This window comes from Cyprinus carpio, chromosome B3 (assembly GCF_018340385.1).
Source record: "Cyprinus carpio isolate SPL01 chromosome B3, ASM1834038v1, whole genome shotgun sequence".
In the NCBI taxonomy this organism is placed as follows: domain Eukaryota; kingdom Metazoa; phylum Chordata; class Actinopteri; order Cypriniformes; family Cyprinidae; genus Cyprinus; species Cyprinus carpio.
This window is the reverse complement of record NC_056599.1, coordinates 6,578,809-6,601,502: the sequence shown is the minus strand read 5'-3', so window position 1 is coordinate 6,601,502 and position 22,694 is coordinate 6,578,809. Positions and strand designations below refer to the sequence as shown.

Below are 22,694 nucleotides of genomic sequence, written 5' to 3'. Positions count from 1 at the left end.
AAGGCTGAGGAAAATTAGAAACCACCTGCCATCTGGCCTTCCTGATCCACCTGCCATATGACCATCAGGATTCACCTGCCATCTGACAATCAGGATCCACCTGCCATCCGATCATCATGATCCACCTGCTGTCCGACCATCATGACAACTGTTGTCTGACAATGTTTGCAGGTGAACTTCATCAGCCAAAAGGGGGGATTCTGTAGCATCTGCATAGGATCACTGATGATCATTTGGGCTGTATGTCTTAGAGACCCTTTTAGCCTTTTGACATTTGCATATAAATTACAGACCTGGCCCCATATTCTACAGTTATATGGGTGCTAAATTGCCAATGGTTTTCCCCCATTATCAAGAAAAGGCTAAACAGATCAACTCTCTGGTCTCCCCATCGACTTCAAACACATTCCAGTGTCCTAGGAGACATCCTCAGTACCTGGCAGCAGATGTCTGATGGCCAGCAAACTACCCCCAAGCTCACAATACACATAACACACACATAAAGACATTTTTTTTTATTTAGTTAAGCTCTAAATGCTGATATTCAGGTGTATAAATGTATCTCTGGTTTAATATCTTCTAGATGTTTCGTTCTTGGTATCAAAATGAGCTGCTTTTTATTCCTCAAACCATGATGTACTCTATGTGATCTTTAAATGCACCATACTATTTGTACCATATTTTGGGTAAAACTGCACCAATCCTCCAGACCAGCAATAAACATGCAAATGGGCCATAAAACTGAGACAAAGAAAATTTCTCCCGCTTAAAAATTTACACAAACTCTTATTCTTGAGACGGACACTCTCCAAGACTCCTCAAAACTCTCCTCTTGAGCTTTATTTTTTCTGTCAATTTTTTTATGTTCAAGTAACTTTGTTGATTTGCTGTGGACTTTACAGCGTTGTACTGATTGCTGTACAGTACGCTTGTCTGAGTCGGCTGTAGAACAATTGGGAAGATTCCTTATGACCTTGTTTCATCTCCAGGGCAGCCACTAGTCCTTGTTGAGACTGGTGCCCGTCGTGTCTTTGGAGGTTCAGGACGCAGCTCGTAGGAATGTCTGAGTTCCTCTCTGAAGCTGTCTGACTCCCTTTTGATGTAGTCCAGCTGTCGTGTTACGCGGCTGATCTCGTTTCTTGACTCATCCAGGTGAGTTTCAAGAACTTTTATTCTGCCGTTCTTGTCTCTGAAGTCGGCCTTGGCCTTTTCCAGGAGCTGTTCCGCATACTGTAGCTTGTTGGAGAGATCAGTGTAGTCTTCCTTGACTTGTTCCATTTCTTTTGTAGTAGCTACTAGGGTCTCTTTTAGCCTGGTGATCTCTTCCTCTGCACCTTGTTCCACTTCATCAGGACCGACGCGTTCGTCGCGTCGTTGTGTGCGTGTTAGCTCCTGCTGGAGATGGGCGGCGTACCTGTCGCTCAGCTTAAGGGTGGCGATGAGTGTGTGGCTTAAGGAGCCGCTGATCTTGGCTAGTTCTTTGTGACTGTAGCTCTGACTTGGGTCTTGTCTCATGAGGCTTGTTATGTTGTCATCCAGCTGGTCCTGTGTCTGATGCTTCAGTGTTCCAGCAGCCTTAGGTACGAGGCTGTCTGTTGCGACACTTAGCCAAGTCTCGAGGTCCTCCCAGTGGCCAACAGGGTCTGTTGTGCAAAACATGTTTTGATGCGGTGAGGGAGATCTAGAACCTAGACTGACACAGACCTTGAAGAGGAGAAAACTAAACAAAACCAAAACAAGGCAAAACAGTGGTGTAAGTGTGCAATGTCAAGTGTGGGTTGATGTTGAGTGTGTAATGGGCAGGTGAGTGTAGTTCTCAGCGACCGTGAATCTCTGTTGGGCGTGCTTCTAATTTGTAGTCTCTGTGGGGAAAATTCATAAGCACACACAGGTAGCACATTATAATTGAAATGCTGTTACAAGATGAAATATGTTTATCTTAATCTTTTTATTAATGTAATGTCGATTCTGAGCAAACTCTCTTTTTTTATGTAAATATATGAGGACAAAACTTTATTTTTATGTTCAGGTGCATCTTAATAAATTAGAATGTCATGCAAAAGTTAATTTATTTCAGTAATTCAACTCAAATTGTGGAACTCGTGTATTAAATAAATTCAATGCATACAGACTGAAGTAGTTTAAGTCTTTGGTTCTTTTAATTGTGATGATTTTGGCTCACATTTAACAAAAACCCACCAATTTACTATCTCAACAAATTAAATTACTTCATAAGACCAATAATAATAATAATAATAATAAAAAAAAACATTTTTAGTGAATTGTTGGCCTTCTGGAAAGTATGTTCATTTACTGTACATGTACACAATACTTGGTAGGCGCTCATTTTGCTTTAATTACTGCCTCAATTCGGCGTGGCATGGAGGTGATCAGTTTGGGCCACTGCTGAGGTGGTATGGAAGCCCAGGTTTCTTTGACAGTGGCCTTCAGCTCATCTGCATTTTTTTGGTCTCTTGTTTCTCATTTTCTTCTTGACAATACCCCATAGATTCTCTATGGGGTTCAGGTCTGGTGAGTTTACTGGCCAGTCAAGCACACCAACACCATGGTCATTTAACCAACTTTTGGTGCTTTTGGCAGTGTGGGCAGGTGCCAAATCCTGCTGGAAAATGAAATCAGCATCTTCAAAAAGCTGGTCAGCAGAAGGAAGCATGAAGTGCTCCAAAATTTCTTGGTAAACGTGTGCAGTGACTTTGGTTTTCAAAAAACACAATGGACCAACACCAGCAGATGACATTGTACCCAAAATCATCACAGACTGTTTCACGAGTTCACACTTACATATAATTAGCTGAAGTATATAATGCATATTTGGCGTGCTGTCCGGGGAAGGGCTCCGAGCTAGGGAATGGCCCAAACCTAGAGTACCCCCCCCCCCACATAAGTGTAAAATGAACTCTTAAGTGGAGGAGATGGGGTGGAGGGGGGATGCTGATAAACCATCAATGGATGGGGTAAGTCAGCTGTATTTATACCCTAGTGTTGATTATCTTAAGTGAGCTCCACCTGTGCTAATTACACTAACCAACTTAACACCTACACACAAACATCTCAAATAAAACCTCATTTCACAAGTTCACACTTACATATAATTAGCTGAAGTATATAATGCATATTTGGCGTGCTGTCCGGGGAATGGCTCCGAGCTCGGGAATGGCCCGAACCTAGAGTACCCCCCAAAAAGGCAATAGCAAAAGGACAGCCGCCAGACTAAGAACCCCCCCCACAATAGCATTGAGATCTGGCCGGGGCTGATATTTGGAAAGTCAGCTGGTTGGCAGGCCGGAAGAGCCTACGTATTCCGGTGGGAGTGACTTATACATTTGGAAAGGTAGGCCCTACCGGCTGCTGGTATCGGACTACGTGATTTGGGGATCCCCTTCTAATCAGTGGGCAACCAGGGCAGATAACTGACCGAGAGGGCCCATGAAGCCTCCGACTGGAGATCGAGACTCAGGACGACGGACGTGTAGGTCCTCTCAGTTAAGCAGATAAACACGCTTTGGGCCGCCGGCAAAGAGGACTCTAGCGACATCCGACGGGAGATCAATACTCACGGCATCAGATGGATAAGACCTGTTTGTGGGCAGCAAGTAAAGAAACCCAACCAGGAGCACTCTCGCTGACATCTGACACGAGCACAATACTCAACGGCATCAGACGGGTAAGCCTCGCCGGCCGGGGAGCGGGAAAAGGAAAACCCGACTGCGCGGGTTCTCGCGGCATCCGATGGGAGATCAGGACTCAGGGCATCGAATGGGTAAGCCTCACGAGGTGGGGGGAAAAGATTTGGACAGCGTTTGGCAGGAGGTCGAGACTATTAACATCGTACGGCTGAGCATCGCCACCCGTCAAACAGGAACGAAAAGTTAGGTGACCGTGAGACTCTCGCTCGATGTCCAATGGGAGCTCAATACTCAAGGCATCGAACGGGTAAGCCTCGCCGACCGCAGAAAGGAAAAGGTAAGGTTGTCTAGCCGAAAGGTAAAGTTGTGTTGCAAGGAGGCTCTCGCCAGCGTCTGATGGAAGCTCAATACTCAAGGCATCGAACGGGTAAGCCTCGCTGACCGAAGGAGGAAAAGGTAAGGGTGTGTGGCCGGGAGGCTCTCGCCGACGTCCGATGGGAGCTCAATACTCACAGCATCAGACAGGTAAGCCTTTGTTGACCATAGGATGAAAAAATAAGTTGTCTAGCCAGGAGACTCTCGCCGACATCCGACGGGAGCTCAATACTCGCAGCGCCGAACGGGTAAGCCTCACCGATCGTAGAAAGGAAAAAGTAATGTTGTCTAGACAGGAGGCTCTCGCCGACGTCTGATGGGAGGTAAATACTCGTGACATCAAACGGGTAAGCCTCTCCGAACATAAGACGGAAAGGTAAAGTTGACTGGCCAGTATTTGGCCAGACAGTGAATGTTTTTTTTTTTTTTTTTTTAAAGTAAAGGAGTGTAGCCGAGAGGCTCTTGACGGCATCTAGTAGGAGCTCAATACTCACGACACGGACTGGTCAGGTTCGCCGGTAGTTGGATGGAAAGGCAGAGATCGCTTGACCGGGAGGGCTCTTGCAGCATTCGACGGGAGTTCAATACTCACTGCGCGGACGGCTAAGCAACACCGATACTTGAAAGAAAAACATTTACTCGACCGAGAAAGCTCTTGCAGCACCTGCCAGGGAGTTCAATACTGAGAACAATTTGGGTTGTCTAAATGGGTAGATGCTATGAGGATTACTTTGTGTAACTGTTTAAAAAATCTGATGAGCTGCTTCCGACAACGTGTCAGAAAATCTTGGTGCGGTCTTTGCATTCGAAAGTTAAGCATACAAAAAATAAAATAAATAGAATTTCCTGTGCCAGTGTACCCAAAATAAGTGCTATGAATCTGGATGCATAGGCATAACTCTGAAATCTGAGGTGATGTCGACTTTTGCCAGCCAAGTGCCAAGACCCATGAAATATATATATTTTTTTTCTTTCTTCGTCTCCCAGAATTTCAGAAGTCATCAAGAGTAATCGAGGTGATTATGTTTCAAAATGGCAAGTTATACGGAGCTGACAGATCGATTAGGAGTTTCTTATCCCAGAATTTTCCAAGTAGCCACTCCAGTGGCTAATACAAAACTGAGAAGGCGGGCCATTGAAAGGGCTGATTGTTAATGGGTATGGACCGGTATGATAGCCTTAAGCCAAAAATATCACTGTTTTACAGTATGTTTTTTTTTTTTTTTTTAATATATATATAAATGATTGGGTAAGTCATTTGATTTGTTTCTTTGATTTGTTTCCTAAAAAAGGAGAAGGAAAAATAAATAAATGAAGACTGACATCTTTATTTAACCTAAATATGTAATTACAGTTAATTTAAGTTATATAATTCATGTACATATCATTTCATATCATTTAGTTATATAACAATAATCATACACATAATCTGATTTAATAACCCAATTTGAAGCAAAACCAGAATGTTCTCGCAAGCTTTGTGAAATTATACCACGTAAACTTTTTATTAGACAGTCAGCTCCCCTCACAAACACGTTCATATAAACCCCCAAATCAGTATTGGGGATTTTCCTCCAATAGTTCGTGCATCATGAACAGTGAGTGATCTGCCTGCTACAGTAAGTCAAAAATTATTATTATTATTATTTATTTATTTTTATATCAAGAGGGCTCGCATGAAAAATGGCAACTTTTGATGTCCACATTCAAGGATTTATGATCACCTCTGTTGTAAAGAATTGTTTAAAAATTCAAGATTAAGTGTACATTTGAATTAAATGTTTAGCCAAACGAGGATTAAATTGCAAAGTGACATGGAGAAACAATCATCGGGAAGTTGGTGCCCTTTGAAGGCTTTTGACAATGCATGTACATTATATTGTTTAAAATACGTCAAGTTTGTTCAATAGAACAGTATCGTTAATTGCTTTTCATACCTCATTTAAACCGATCACCAAGGCCTCATTGCTACTATATATGTATTTCAGGTAATTTTAAGGCTATTGTTTGATAAGGGCCAGGTTTTTTTTTCCTCTCTCTTCTTCTTTCTTTCTCCTTTCCTTGGCTTCTGTGAAAGCGTTCGCTGCTGCAGCAGTGGAGAAACATAGATAGAGGCTCCTGCAGGAGCAGACACTGCAGCGGCAGTGGAGAAATATAGATAGAGGCTCCTGCGGGAGCAGACACTGCAGCGGCAGTGGAGAAAATAGGGAAAAGCTCCTGAGGGAGCGGAGAGATATAGATAGAGGCTTCTGTGGGAGCAGACACTGCAGCGGCAGTGGAGAAAATGGGGAAAAGCTCCTGAGGGAGCGGAGAGATATAGATAGAGGCTCCTGCAGGAGCAGACACTGCAGCGGCAGTGTAGATGGAGGTTCCTGCGGGAGCGAGAACTGCAGCGGGGTTTTTTTTTTTTTTTTACATCCAACTTTAAGGTTATTAGGTTTAAAAACACATGCATTTGCTCTTAATCACGCGAAGAAAAAAGTATTGAAAAGCTAGCCGATGCGCACGTTGACTAGACTTGGAGAGAGTTGCCTAGTAATACTCACGTCACATGTGAATTAGGTTGTACTTGTTGATTGTTTCTTAGTGGTAAACCTTATTTTTAGCTGTACAAAACAGTTGGTTTTGCTGCTTGATATTGAAAATTGATGTGCCCTATCATTATTTTAATCTGTTATCTTAATTAAGAACACTCTAGTTTGTACTGCAAACAGTTTTACTGTTTACTGCACATTGTTATTCTCCTCGTTATTTAACTATAGCAGCTAATGAAACTAAAGTCTCACCATAGGCTCACTTCTGCGCTTAGGAAAAAAGTGGATAATCGATAATCGTTTAGTTACATAGCTGAAATCATTTTCTCGCAAATCAATCTTTTTCATCCGTTTATCTGAGTGAAGTGTAATTTAAAATAAAGGAAAAAATACTCACGAAATTAAGAAAATCTCGCTAGCGTGAGAGCTTGAGGCCCGGCTGCATGATGACGCTGCGGCTGGATGAGCCACAGGTAAAGGTTGAGTCGAAGCGGGAAGCCAGTGAGGCTTTGCTGCGGTGAGATTGGGGGCGCTGCCCAGGCTCTTTGGAAGCCTGCCGCTGCGAGGCCGCACTTAAGGAGAGCCGGGTGTTGTGTACAAGCAATTAATTTCAAAATGAGTGTTGTAGTATAACCAGCAGGAGAGCAGTGATGTGTGAACTTAATTTGGTGAAAGTACAGTGTGTTACAGTAAAGTTATTAACTATTGTTCATAATAAAAAATCTGCCAAAGCAATTACTTTCAAATTGAAAGTTGTAGTATAACCAGCAGGAGAGCAGTTATGTGTGAACTGAATTTGGTGAAAGTACAGTGTGTTACAGTAAACTTATTAACTAATGTTCATAATAAAAAAAATCATAAAAAATGTGCCAAAGCAATTACTTTCAAAATGAAAGTTGCAGTATAACCATCAGGAGAGCAGTGATGTGTGAACATAATTTGGTGAAAGTACAGTGTGTTACAGTAAAGTTACTAACTATTATGCTCAATAACGGTGAAGTTATTAACTATTTTTCATAATAGAAAATCATAAAAAATGTGCAAAAGCAATTACTTGCAAAATGAAACATTTATTATAAAAATCAATATAGTGAAAGTACAGTAAAGTTATTAACTGTTTTTCATAATAAAAAATCATAAAAAAAAATAAAAAAATAAAAAAATTCAATATTGCAAATATATATATATATATATATATATATATATATATATATATATATATATATATATATATATATATATATATATATATATATATATATTCAATATGAGTCTTGTAGTATAACCAGCAGGACAGCAGTGATGTGTGAACTGAATTTGGTGAAAGTACAGTGTGTTACAGTAAAGTTATTAACATTTTTTCCTAAATTAGAATTTATAAAAAATGTGTAAAAGCAATTATTTGCAAAACGAGTGTTGTAGTATAACCAGCAGGAGAGCAATGATGTGGGAACTGAATTTGGTGAAAGTACAGTGTGTTCAGGTAAAGTTATTAACTATTATGTTCAATAACAGTGAAGTTAACTATTTTTCATAATAAAAAAATCATAAAAAATGTGCCAAAGCAATTACTTTCAAAATGAAAGTTGTAGTACAACCAGCAGGAGAGCAGTGATGTGTGAACAGAATTTGGTGAAATTACAGTGTGTTACAGTAAAGTTATTAACTATTATGTTCAATAACGGTGAAGTTATTAACTATTTTTCATAATAGAAAATCATAAAAAATGTGCCAAAGCAATTACTTTCAAAATCAAAGTTGTAGTATAACCAGCAGGAGAACAGTGATTTGTGAACTGAATTTGGTGAAAGTACAGTGTGTTACAGTAAAGTTATTAACTATTGTTCATAATAAAAAAATCATAAAAAATGTGCCAAAGCAATTACTTTCAAAATCAAAGTTGTAGTATAACCAGCAGTAGGGCAGTGATGTGTTAACTGAATTTGGTGGAAGTACAGTGTGTTACATTAAAGTTATTAACTATTATGTTCAATAATGGTGAAGTTATTAACTATTTTTCATAATAAAAAATCCTAAAAAATGTACAAAAGCAATTAACCCTTATGCGTTGTTGGGGATAATGGGGTTTTCGTCCACTAGGGGGTAAAGTTGAGTCTTATTTTGGCCACAACTTTCTCTGTGTTTCAGCAAATGGAATGATTTTTGGTGACAAATCTTATTTTGACACATATTTTGGGAAAATGCTTTGAAAATTTTCCAAAACTTAACAATACAGTGTGGACAAATTCACTACCCTTTCGTTATGTTCGTGGATGAAAACATCCACTAAATTAAACTGCTGTAAAAATGTATCAGATAAATATTTTTTTTTCTAATTTTTTTGCATAAATCTATTAATCAACCTCAGTCCTGATCAATTTTTTTAAAAAATCCAAGATTTTAACTCTTTAATTACCAAGTTCATAAATGATGTCACTGATTTTGGAAAAAAAAAAACACAAAATGACATATTTTCAATATAAAAAGTGATTGTGGACTGGATATTTTTTTACCTTTTATCACAGTCAAAGATTAGTAACAACATTGGCTTTGATGCATTGTTAGTTTTTGTGCAGCATTAGATTTTAATTTTTTCTCCCTCATTGCAAAGCCATGACACCATAAAATCATGCATTCTTGATTGTTTGTGGTTTTCCCTTTTGGGAAGAGGTAAAAAATTTTATTTTTACAGTTGATCACTAGGTGGGACCATTAACCCTTTAGATAGGCCTGTGCAAAAAAAAAAAAAAAAAAAAAAAAAAAAAAAAAAAAAGCTTAGTTTCTGGCTTGTATATGGAGTTATATGGATTATAACAGCAAATTATAGTGTTTGTGTGTGTGTGATATTCTTGATTGTTGGTGGTTTTCCCTGTTGGGAAGAGGTAAAATGTGTTATTTTTTACAGTTGATCACTAGGTGGGACCATTAACCCTTTAGATAGGCCTGTGCAAAAAAAGCTTAGTTTCTGACTTGTATATGGAGTTATATGGAGTATAACAGCAAATTATAGTGTGTGTGTGTGAGAGAGAGAGAGCGACCTTTGTGCACTTACCTTGATGTATCTGAAAAAATCCAAATATGCACCTCAGCTCTCAGAACTACATGGAGTAAACAATAAAAAAAAGAAGTGTGTTTATGCACCTGTTGCCTTTTGATGGTGAAAAGTACGGATGGCCTATGTGTGAAATGCTTGTCTTTTCTTGATGGTAAAGTCAGTTTAAAACCTTAAAATCCTTCAATGATACACTTTTTGATTATTCTGTAAAAAATCTACTTTGCATCAGATTTATGAACATAATTTATTATAAACCAAAATGCAATACCAACTTCAAATATACTGAAGCTCGCTGGAGGGGTCAAGCTGCATAATCATTTCTAAAACTTTGGTACAAGTCAAGCCCTTTCTTGTGTTGCTTGCTGCTCTTCTCACCAACAAATGACCAGTAGGATGGCATGCAAGTGTTTAAATAAACACTTTGCTTTTGTTTAGTCTATACTTATCACCACCATTAAAAGGCAGCAGGTGCATAAATACACTTTTGTTTACTCCATGTAGTTCTGAGAGCTGAGGTGTACATTTTGATTTTCTCAAAAACATCAAAGTAAGTGCGCAAAGGTCTCTCTCACACACACTCTCTCTCTCTCTCTCTCTCTCTCTCTCAAACACACACACACACAATATAATATGCTGTTATACTCCATATAACTCCATATACAAGTCAGAAACTAAGCTTTTTTTGCACAGGCCTGTCTAAAGGGTTAATGGTCCCACCTAACAATCAACTGTAAAAATAACAAATTTTACCTCTTCCCAACAAGGAAAACCACCAACAATCAAGAATCTCACACACACACAAACACTATAATTTGCTGTTATACTCCATATAACTCCATATACAGAAACTAAGCCTTTTTTGCACAGGCCTATCTAAAGGGTTAATGGTCCCACCTTGTGATCAACTGTAAAAACAACAAATTTTACCTCTTCCCAACAGGGAAAAACCACCAACCATCAAGAATGCATGATTTTATGGTGGCATGGCTTTGCAATAAAAAAAATGTCGTTATAATGGAAGTCAATGGGGCAAAAACAGCCATGAACAATAAATGAGGGAGAAAAAATAAAATCTAATGCTGCACAAAAACTAAAAATGCATCAAAGCCAATGTTGTTACTAATCTTTGACATGCCCAAGAATGTGATAAAAAGTTAAAAAAAAAAAATCCAGCCACAATTACTTTTATATTGAAAATAAGTCATTATGTTAGTATTTTCCCCCCCAAATCAGTGACATCATTTATGAACTTGGCAATTAAAGAGTTAAAATCTTGGATTTTTTTTTAACATTTGGGCCCGGTTCCCCAAAACGTTCTTATTGCTAAGTAGTTCTTAACCTAGTCCTTAACCTCTCTCTTAATGTTATGGCACGATTCCCGACACGTTCGTACGCTAAGTATATCTTCTGTAAGTCACCCATTCGTAAGCTCTCTCTTAGCGTTGTTTGAGCTCAAGACGCTAGTCGCCGTCACTGTGCAGCAGTCTTTAGAAATCAGCGCAGCGCTGTAGGCTACACTGTAAATGATTTCTGTTGTTTACACAGTATTATACTGTTAATCTCAACAGTTTCTTGCTGTATAAGCTGTGTACAGTGTGTTACTGTAGATTTGGTTGTTTTCACAGTATTATATTGTATTCTCAACAGTTGAGTACTGTGTACACGGTTGAAAGTATGTTACTGTAGTATTTCAATGCATTCTGGGAAATTATCAATTAGTGTAAATCAAAATACAGCAGTGCAAACTGACCGCGAAAAACACCACACAGAATTTTGCAGGTAAAACTGCTATTCCTACATAAAAATAATTCAGGACTGGGTGCTATTCATTAACACACTTAATATCTGTCAGTGGGGGGTGCAAGAGAACGCATTTGAAAGAGTTTTGTCCTGTAATGTCGGAAACATCGTGTCTTCTCTGCGACCTGGAAACATGCTTCATCTGGTGAGTAATACATATTAATATGTTCATGCATACAGACATTCTAGCTAATAGATTTAATAGCTGATTAAATTAATAGCTGATTAAAACTAATAGTTTAGAATAGCTGACCGCGATTTCGTTATTCAAGGTTTATACTCAACATTTTACTAGTGTACAGTACTATTTCAATGTAGTCTGCGACATGTTACTGTAAATTTAAATACAGTAATACGAAATGACCGCGAAAAACAACCACAAACTGCCATTTTGTGAAGAACTCTGAGCAACTCTGAGCGCCTTCGCCTCGCGTCGCTGTCAGTAAAGTTCGCCGTAAATATCTTGTAAGTGAAAAATCTTAAATCTTTTTATGCAAACCAAAATGTCAGTAATAGCGTTAATGTTAGTTTAGAAGAACTGCCCGCGGCGTTGATGTTAACAGGGGTAACGTAATGAACGTCGGTCCTGAGAGCCGCAGCCCTGCAGAGTTTTGCTTCAGCCCTAATCAAACACACCTGAACAAGCTCATCAAGGTCTGAAGGGTAACTAAAGCTACAGACAGGCGAGTTTTCATTAGGGATAGAGCTGAACTCTGCAGGGCTGCGGCTCTCAGGACCGACGTTCGCCCACCCCCGTTCAATAATATCATCTTCGGTACACATATTAAGTTATTTTTGAATAAATCCGATGGCTCAGTGAGGGCTCTATGGATAGCAATTTCATTGAACTTCTCAAGATCCATAAAGGTATTAAAACATATTTAAAACAGTTCATGTGAGTTCAGTGGTTCAATCTTTATATTATAGCGCGACGAGAAAACTTTTTGTGTGCCTAAAAAACAAAATAACGACTTTTCACCAATATTTAGTGATGGGCAGAGTTGGGTATAATGCGTTACAAAGTAACGCGTTACTGTATTCTAATTACTTTTCGTGACAACGCAGTAATGTAACTCGTTACATTTAAAATAAATGTAATTTGATTACAGTTACTGATGTCAATAAAATTAAGTTACTTGCGTTACAAATGTATTGGTAAGAAAAAAATATTAAAGTAAATAAATTAAAATGCATTTCTAATCACGTTTTGGAGTGGCTGCATCAGTTATTGAGCATGTGCTTTAATGAATTACTGGAGAACTCGTGCTGTTAATTAAAATGGACGGAGACGACAAGTGTGGTGGTTGTTTCTTCAAGTGGAAATATAAACATTATTTTGAGTTTTGTGATCGTAAAAACAAAAATATAACTGTTGAATGCAAACTGTGCGCAAATTCTAAAGAACTTTCTACCGCTGTTAACTCGACCAGCAATTTGTTGAAGCACTTGAACAGAGTGCATTCTACCGACAAAACTCGTCGCCAAGGAGGATAACGTTACCCACGCCCGAGAGACGGAGCGGTGCAACCTCGTCTAAACAAGCTAGATTGGACTTTTTTCAAGATCGGGAGGGAAGGTAACTTCTGGACAGGTGAAGAGAGCTGTAGCAGCGTATGTGGTGGAGGAAATGCTGCCCTTGTCGACTGTGGAATCGCAGTCATTTAGAGACTTGCTTACGATGATACCCGTGACGGACAGCTCTGTACCCTTGCAGGACTGAAAGACATTTGCAAGGTATCTAGATAAATGCTATGCGGATATGGAGTATGAACTTAAAAAAACATTCGAGCGTTTGGAATATGTCTCCACAACCGCAGACATATGGACTTGTAATAATAAAAGCTTCCTTGGAATGACAGCCCATTGGATTAATCCTGTGAATTTCAGCCGTGAAAAAGCTGCCTTAGCCTGTAAAAGAATCAAAGGCAGGCACACATATGATGTGATTGCAAGTGAAATAGAGCAAGTGCATTCAGCATTTGGATTGTCATTTAAAATCACAGCGACTGTCACGGACAATGGGTCAAATTTACTTAAAGCTTTCAGAATGTATAAGCCTGCTGAGGATACAGAATCTGATTCTGAAGACGAATTGGATGATGATGAAGTGACATTCACAGATGTCGGCCAGGCTCTCTCCTCTGAGTCAGATGGACAGTTTACTCTTCCCCCTCACCTGAGCTGTGCTTCCCACACGCTTAATTTGGTGTCGCGTAAAGATGTGGAAAAATGGCTAACAACCAAAAGTGAATCCAAAACTATATACAGAAGTGTCATCGGCAAATGCTCAGGTTTGTGGACTAAAGCCAGCCGCTCAACAGTGGCCTCGGAGCTGGTTGAGGATGTAATAAAAGGAAAACTTGTTGTCCCCACCGCAACGAGATGGAATTCATTCCATGATGCACTATCACGAATATCTCAGATCGCACTTACAGATTTAAACACCCTTTGCAATCAAATGGGGATTAAATGCATCACAGAAAAGGAGTATCATTTCCTTAAGGAATATTGCGCTATACTGAAGCCCCTCTCCACTGCCTTGGATATCCTACAAGGTGAAGATCACTGCTATTATGGCACCATCTTACCAACACTAGAAGTTCTCATGTCCAAAACCTTGGCACTTCAGAGTGGGCTTTCTGCGATGACATCTGGTCTGCCAGATGCGATTGTAAAGGTAAGTCTATACACTAAAAAGTGGATACTGTACATTTAAGTTATAGTTTATTTTACTCATTCTAAACCTTAAAGATACTTTTGTTAGTGTCAGACAGGGTGTGATTTTTATAGAAAAATGCTGAAATTCTGAAATGTATGGCTCGCTGTCAGATGATATTGCGTGATCATAATCATTCTTTCGATGACACGTTAAACCTCCGCGTTCTGTCTCCGCCCAAAACTAGCACAGATTAAACATGACGCTTTTAAATAATATATGACAGTGTATATTTGGTATGTTTTTATCCATGAAGTTTGGGGTATTTTTTAAAAATAAATATTACTTGCATGATAAATGTTAACCATGTGCAGCTTATTATAAAAAGCAAAGAATAACATATTTCTGCATCAAATGTAATTGTATTTGTAAATACAAATACTTTTTCTTACAGGCCATACAAGTGCGATTCAGTTCTGTCTTGGACAGTAAAGATGCTCTTTTGGCGGCTGCCACTTTACCCTGGTTCAAGATACTGTGGATTAAAGATGAGGAGAGAAGAAACTGAAAGATTATTGTTTTTTAATCAACTTTAGTCAAATGTATTTGCAATCAACTGTAGCCAACTGTCTTTGTTTACAAAAGTGTGAACCAAATGGCCCATATAATAAGCCTCTCAGGTCAACATCAGATCAATGAATGGGCTCTCCATGGGAGAGATCCTTTCAAGTCATCAAAAGGTTACACTATCATTGGCTCTCCATGGGCTGTTATTGTATTGTTTGTAGCACATTTGTTACCAGGTATAAAGGTCTGGTCTCACAGACAGATTGAAGGATAACATACTAACAACACTGCTGAGGAACTGCTACACTGCTACCTTCAATAAATTCTTCTCCCCACAAGAACTTTGGTCAAGCTTACTTATTTTATGTATTAGAGAAATCTAGTACATTGGAGAGCCACCCAAAACTACTGCTCAGCCAAATACAGCAAAATCCAACAATTTGGCGAGCCAGCCAGGAGAGACTGACAAGAAGAGAACTCACCAACTGCAACAAAAAGTGAACAGAGTTTTGGAGATTCTACAGTTTTTGTGTTGAAGATCAATAGACTGCGTCTGTGGACATAAGTTATTTGAATCAACTTGATCCTGTCTCAAAGATTCTAATTTGGTGAGTGAAACTATCAGCTCTCTAAAAGGAACTTAAAGAACACTTTTTCATAAGTAAGCAGATCATTTGATGTATGTAGTGTAACCATAATAACCAGTGTAGCACTGTTTAAGAAATGTTTGGCTTAGGCCTTTCTCATGAGTCTGTAGGAACCTTTTACATGATTTAGTTAATTCTCCTGAGACTGTAGGAGCTATAGAAAAAGTGTTTATAGCTTGGTCCTGTTCTCTTGAGTCTGTAAGAATCATTTAAGAAAGAGGTTTAGTCCGTTCTCATGAGACTGTAGGAGCCATAGATGTGTAATTATAGGCTTAGTCCTGTTCTCTGGAGTCTGTAGGAACTGTTTAAGAAACAATTTAGTCCGTTCATCAAGAGATTGTAGAAGCAGAGGCTTAGTCCTTTCTCTTTTTGTCTGTAGGAATTGTGTAAATAACAATTTAGTGCATTTGTCCAGAGACTGCATTACCCATAAATACAATAGGAACTGATTATGAAGCAATAAATTCCAAAGAAACAATTTAGTCCAGTAATCAAGAGATTGTAGAAGCATAAGCTTGGTCCTTTCTCTTTATGTCTGTAGGAATTGTTTAGGAAGCAATTTAGTCCGTTCATAAAGAGATTGTAGAAGCAGAGGCTTGGTCCGTTCTCTTTTTGTCTGTAGGAATTGTTTAAAAAAAAACAATTTAGTCCATTCGTCCATTGACTGTAGGAGCCTTGGAAAGAATTGGGACTGATGTTGCTGCAAGAATTCTAAATTCTTGACTGGGTGCTAATTCAGTAGCCACTATTGTACCTTTGAAATAAATGTTCTAACTGCGTTATAAGATGATGGCATAAAGCCATGAAACTATAAGTTTGTTTGCCTTCCGTGAAACATACGGAAAGATATAATGTAAATTGTCTAAGGGACAAATTTGAAAAAGTAATTCAGCCTTCTGAGCTAGAACTCAATTCAGACATTAAACAAGGAAAATTTGCCTGAATGTAAATGTTTTGTTTTAAATGGAAGATTGCAAACTAAGCTGAGCATTTAAACTAATGTTATGTCTGTGTAACTGAAAATGGTCAGTCTAACAGTCTGCTGTGAATTTAAATCTGAATAAGTGCCTTTAACAGTTCTAACACCTTTTGTTCTGTTTTCACACCTCTGAGGGCACTTTTCCTGTATTTGCCATGGCTGAGTCTGCACAAAACAATGGCAATAGTCGTGCATTGAGGCCAACAACAGAAAGACATGGGACAGAACCTCCAAATGTTACCATTGGAGATGTTGGATAATCTGAATGCATATCTGGACAAAAGGCTGGGGACTGAGGAAGTGCCATGATGACATCTGCCAGAAGTACAGCATCAAGTACTCAGAGAGAGTGTACTATGGGCTTTGCCGGACATTAAAAGGGCTTTATGGAAAGATGCAGCGCTTAAGGACAAACACCAACAGAGATGGCTTGTCTGTAATTTTGCTCAAACAAAATTCGACAGCATCTACAGAGATGTGTAACTGACAAATTACAACATGAGAACAAAGCAGAGAAAGCAAAGGTTCGAGCACTGGCTGAACAATTACAGACTGTAAAGAAGGACAAAGAAAGACTGTTACATGAGAATGACAAGTTGCTAACTTTGCTCTCCAAAACGACTGGAATCAAAATCTTCAAGCAGCTCTGATAACAGTGATGCAGACATTAACACACATACTGAAATTACAAAGGACAAACTGAAGGTTAGACTTGCTCCTGTAATTATTAAGAACAGACGGACTGAAGTTGAAAACTGAAAATGAAGAGGAGTATGAGGAAGATGGTGAACGACGAACTCGCACAGTAAAAAAGGTGGTAAAGAAATATGTTCCCTACAGAACATACCAGCCAGCTACTCCAGAGCAAGTTGACAAATGGTCAAAAGAATTGCCAGATGTGTACAAGCAACCACAGAAAGTTTGGCAATATCTTCAACGCTTGCAGAAAATCTACAATTTACATCCACTGGACAGTGTGATGATTATTAATGTGAACTTAAGAGACAATGACCAAAAACGACTTACAGAAAGTGTTGAAAGAAGGATTGGTGAATCTCAAGAAAACACTGAATCTGGATGGGAAGCGGTTCAAACCTTCTTATTTGAACTGAAACCTGCAGAGGTTAATTGGGCCAAAATTACCTCTTGTGTGCAGAAGACAGGAGAACGTGTTGCAGAGTTTGATGAACGCTTCAGACAAACTTGGATGGAACATGCTGGTTTGAACAACAACATTGAAGAACTCTGTGAAGACACTAGCATGCCTCTTAAAACCACATTTAATTGAATGGACTGAAACCTGAGGTTTCTAAAAACTCTTAAAATCAGGTATGATGACTGGGACAGCATTGGAACAACATTTATGCAGATTGTTGAATGGTCAGCAAAAGATTGAAAGAACACCGGAAGTCGATCTCAGAGTTTTACAATCCAAAACCTTGCCATACAACAACAAGGACAATGGGGTATGAAAAAAGTGAATATCAGAGACACTCAAGAGAGAAAACTCAGGGAAGATATAGACATTGCAACGAAGATGGACACTGGATTCGTGATTGTAAGCTGAGTTTGAGACATCAAAGTGATGAGGACAACCTGTTGAAGAGGTTTCAGCAGTTGACAGCCAAACAAAAACAGACTCTACTAAATGCTGTGGAGCCACAGGGAAACTGAAGAACCTCTCTCTGCAGCACCAGCTAATGACATCTCATCCAAACGCTGATGGACTCCATGTGTATGCAAACAAGAAAGGAAAAGCATACACAGAAACCTCAACAACTGAAGCCAAAGACGATGTCTTAGTAGGCAGTGCTGCTAAACAAGCCGTAAAGGAGAGAGGTGAACAAGCAGCGGCATTAAGACAACTTCAGCAAGAATCACAAACAGTTCTTCATAGTAAACAGATTCAAATTGAATTGTCCAGGAAACAGTCATCATTGTTAATGGAAGATGAAAAAAAACATGATGATTGCATGACCAATGCATTAAGGAAAACCACAAGGAAAATGGACTATGCCTTTTTGAACATGTCACAGGCCAGCCCATGTCCAATGAAAATCTAAAATCTGACAGCCTTGTCCAAACTGATGAAAGACTCAGCCTGGCAGTACACAATGCCAAGAATCAAGTTTTGGCACCTCCAAAGGGGGGCCATGGTATAGTGCCCAACAAATGGGTAAAGATTCAAAATAACTGATGTGTCACAAGAATACAGATGGGAAAGACCAACTGAGGATCTTTTAGTATCTGATGCAGCAGTTAAGGCACTGGGAAACAATGAGTGGATTGATGTAAATTTGCCTAGAGATGAGGGATAGATTACAGTAGTGTTTTTCAGAGTCCAGATATGGCGGGACTAGGGTTTTTAGGCTCTAGCTTGTCGCCTGAGGACGAAGACATGAACATTTTACCACTGATAAACACTGTAGTGTCCTGCCAACATTAAATAGGGACAGTTTTATTGGTAATTAGGCATATTTTGTTTAAAACTATTTCTTTGTAAAGATTTGTTTCCCTTTTCTCTTGTGTGTAATTGTAGGTGTCCCAGCGTTTCAGAGGATGAACAAAGACATCCAACACTTGGACCAAACTGCACTGGCCACCTAGATGAACATGCCTGAACATCCACAGAACACAACAACATCCGCCACTTCCACAAGATCGCAACATTCAAGATAATGCAAACCTCACCATGAACTCTTATTCTGTCATCTTATGTAATGGAGCCTGTATGCAGCATTCTGTATTCAAGATAACTGAAAAGTATTGCAAGCGGGAACCTGTATACAGCATGTGTACATGACTAAAAAAATCAAAACTAAATATTATTTTCTTTTAATCAACTTTAGTCAAATGTATTTGCAATCAAATTGAAAGATTATTGTTTTTTAATCAACTTTAGTCAAATGTATTTGCAATCAACTGTAGCCAACTGTCTTTGTTTACAAAAGTGTGAACCAAATGGCCATATAATTAGCCTCTTAGGTCAACATCAGATCAATGAATGGGCTCTCCATGGGAGAGATCCTTTCAAGTCATCAAAAGGTTACACTATCATTGGCTCTCCATGGGCTGTTATTGTATTGTTTGTAGCACATTTGTTACCAGGTATAAAGGTCTGGTCTCACAGACAGTACCTTGGGTTAAGATTGTTTGAAGGATAACATACTAACAACACTGCTGAGGAACTAGCCTACACTGCTACCTTCAATAAATTCTTCTCCCCACAAGAACTTTGGTCAAGCTTACTATTTTATGTATTAGAGAAATCTAGTACATTGGCGAGCCACCCAAACTACTGCTCAGCCAAATACAGCAAAATCTAACAATTCCATGTGAAGTCACTGCTGACTGCGGAATGTCAAGCTCAGCACTCTGATGGCCACATTGTAAATCCTGTGGAGCAGAAACCTTCTAACTCCAATGACAATGATTTTTTTGTGTTTGAAGATGAGGATGTGTGTTATTCTTCAGAGACACAAGTCATGGAGTATTTGAAGTCTTCAGGATTAGAGCTGGACATTCTCAACAAATTCCCAAACATTAAAGTCATCTCACTCAAGTACAACACTGCAACACCATCGAGTGCTCCTGTGGAAAGACTTTTCAGTTTAGGGAGTCTTGTGCTGACCCCAAAGAGAAACAGACTTTCTAGCAAGCGATTTGAGAAACTTCTTTTGATGAGATACAATCGCTATTTTACTGACAAGTAAAATAAATGAATTAGTACCCTGTAGTGTAGAAGAAATTTTCACTTTGTAGTTGAAAAACAACTACATTTCAGCATTCAAGTATGCAATGTTTTTTACAAATACTTTTTACAAATACTGTTTTCAAGTGTTATCAATTTAAAGTATTTTTTCCTGTCTTTAATGCACACAAACACAGTTACAAGCTAGCACAGACATACAGTGCATGTTGCACACAGCAAGGAATGTTGTAGTTAAGACATACTGTAGATACATTTAAAAAGACTACAGTTTTCATTGTTAGGCAAGTTTATGTTAAGTTATAGAAATGAATTGGATCTCTTTAAGTCAAGTTGCTGTTTTCATATTGCTCATAATGTGCTTTTTGATGACTGTTTTTACTTGTTCCCTACATTTTTAAGTCTTTTTTGGGTAATGTGTAGCCTATAGCAAACCCATTTTTTTTACTTAATGGACCATGCGTCAACAAATCTAATTTAAGCCTAATGACAAAAGTATGTCTTAGCAAAAACCATAACAGAAAAGCTATGCTCTGAGATTTGCAAATATGTCACAAGTAAGTTTCAAGAAAGAAACTTGCTGCATGCATAATTGCATATTAGTACCCTGTAGTGTGTAGAATAAACTTTCACTTTGTAGTTGAAAAAAACAACTACATTTCAGCATTCAAATATGCAATGTTTTAACAATATATATATATATATATATATATATATATATATATAGAAATACTGTTTTCAAGTGTTAACAATTTAAAGTATTTTTCCTGTCTTTAATGCACACAAACACAGTTACAAGCTAGCCCACACATACAGTGCATGTTGCACGCAGCAAGGAATGTTGTAGTTAAGACATACTGTAGATACATTTAAAAAGACTACAGTTTTCATTGTTAGACAAGTTTATGTTAAGAATGTTAAGTTATAGAAATGCATTGGATCTTTAAGTCAAGTTGCTGTTTTCATATTTCTGTAATATTTTTCAGTCAATATTAAATTTACGGAAAGAACTGAGTTTCACTTTGTTTGTAGTTTTTTTCCTTGTAGGTTTAATAGGTTTTCAAAGTAACTTGAAAGTAAAGTAATTAGTAATCTGATTACTTTTTTAAATGCAGTAATCAGTAATGTAATCAAATTACAATTTTAGAGCAGGAATTAGTAATTTGTAGTGGATTACTTTTTTTGAGTAACTTACCCAACACTGGTGATGGGCCATTTAAAAAAACTCCTTCAAATCTTTTGTTTCGAATCAGTGATTTGAATCGCGTGTCAAAATGCCAAACTGCTGAAATCACGTGACTTTGGCGCTCCGAATCACTGATTCGAAACAAAAGATTCAAGTTCAATGACATTTTTGTCTATAGAGGCCTCACTGAGCCATCGGATTTAATCAAAAATATCTTCATTTGTGTTCCGAATATGAACGAAGGTCTTACGGGTGTAGAACGACATGAGGGTGAGTAATAAACAACATTATTTAAATTTTTGGGTGAACTAACCCAACTTAACACCAGTCGGGAGGGATGTTATTATTAGGTTCATGAGACTCCATCTTGAAAAAAAAAAAAAAAAAAAACGGAAGACTAGGCTCCAAAAAATTTCACTTCATTCATACACTTTTGTTACAGATTAATTTCCATTAGTAACACCAGTGGGCTTTTGCATAAATGAATGTTTAGATCTTATCCCTTATTGTGACATGACTTATTAGAGATGATGCTACATAGTGTGATCACAAATCTTTTTTTTTTTTTTTTATTTATACAGGTTTCTTGTCAGGATAAATCCTGAAAATTTGAAATGCAGTTCTGAGTTCCAGGTGAGCAGAAAGAGCGGGAGGACTTTTAGGAGAAAAACCACAGCCTTAAACCCACAAGTTTCATCTTTCATTCGGGAGTTTGCACAATCTGACTGGCAGAATCATTAAGGTAAGAGTAATAATAGGGGGTGCAATGGAGCCAATATCCCAGCTAACAAAAAAAGGTCCCCAGGACGTCCCCTAAATGGCCTCTGCGAACGTCCCCCGGACGTTAGCGTGTAGGGCCCCCTTGACGTCGAGCAGACGTTCGCAAAGACGTCCTCAGGACATTCACGGGGACGTTCACAGGACGTGCAGCGGCCATTCGGGACGTTTAGGGGACTTTCGCTTTAAGTCTTCTGAATGTCATTTTATTTTACTTTTAGGCTAATCAGAGACAACAGACACGTTGTATGAAGCAAAATACATTTATTTTAATTGAACAATTGTAAAGTTGCAGTGCTCTTTTCGTGTGTGTGTGTGTGTGTGTGTGTGTGTGTGTGTGTGTTGGTGGATGGGTGTGTGTGTGTGCGTCTCTGGTTGTCAGCTGTGGTTAGTCCGATCCGATGGCAATTCTTCCCATTGTCTTCTAACCTAAAACAAGGCAAAATGAACACATTCAGTAGTGTTATGATTTTATGATGTCTAGGACTATCTAGGCGTTTATCCATTGAAAAAAAAGGTTTGTAAAGACTGTTGACAGTTTGGATTTAGACCAAGCGGTCCGAAATTTAGCGGACATGTGCCTTTTTTCCGCATAGGCGTCTCAGTGTGTATTTTTCTAACATATGGAACAATATGCAATGTTTAAGTTCAATATCTGTCAGTATTATTTACGTTTAATCATTTTATCTTTACATGCTAACGTTAGCTTAGAAAGTGTATCACAATAAGCCTAACCTCAGTCCCCAGCCGTAGAGGGACAAC

General features: G+C 38.5%; 1 protein-coding gene and 1 long non-coding RNA gene across 2 annotated transcripts in view; both read left to right on the top strand.

Annotated features, from left to right (window-relative positions):
- LOC109108480 (zinc finger protein 501-like) overlaps positions 1 to 22,694 on the top strand; it is a 282,595-nt gene that overhangs the window by 135,957 nt on the left and 123,944 nt on the right. The window lies entirely within an intron of this gene.
- On the top strand, positions 15,050 to 18,934 carry LOC122136738. The gene is made up of 2 exons (XR_006154324.1): positions 15,050 to 15,242; positions 18,800 to 18,934. It is a non-coding gene; the product is annotated as an uncharacterized LOC122136738 (long non-coding RNA).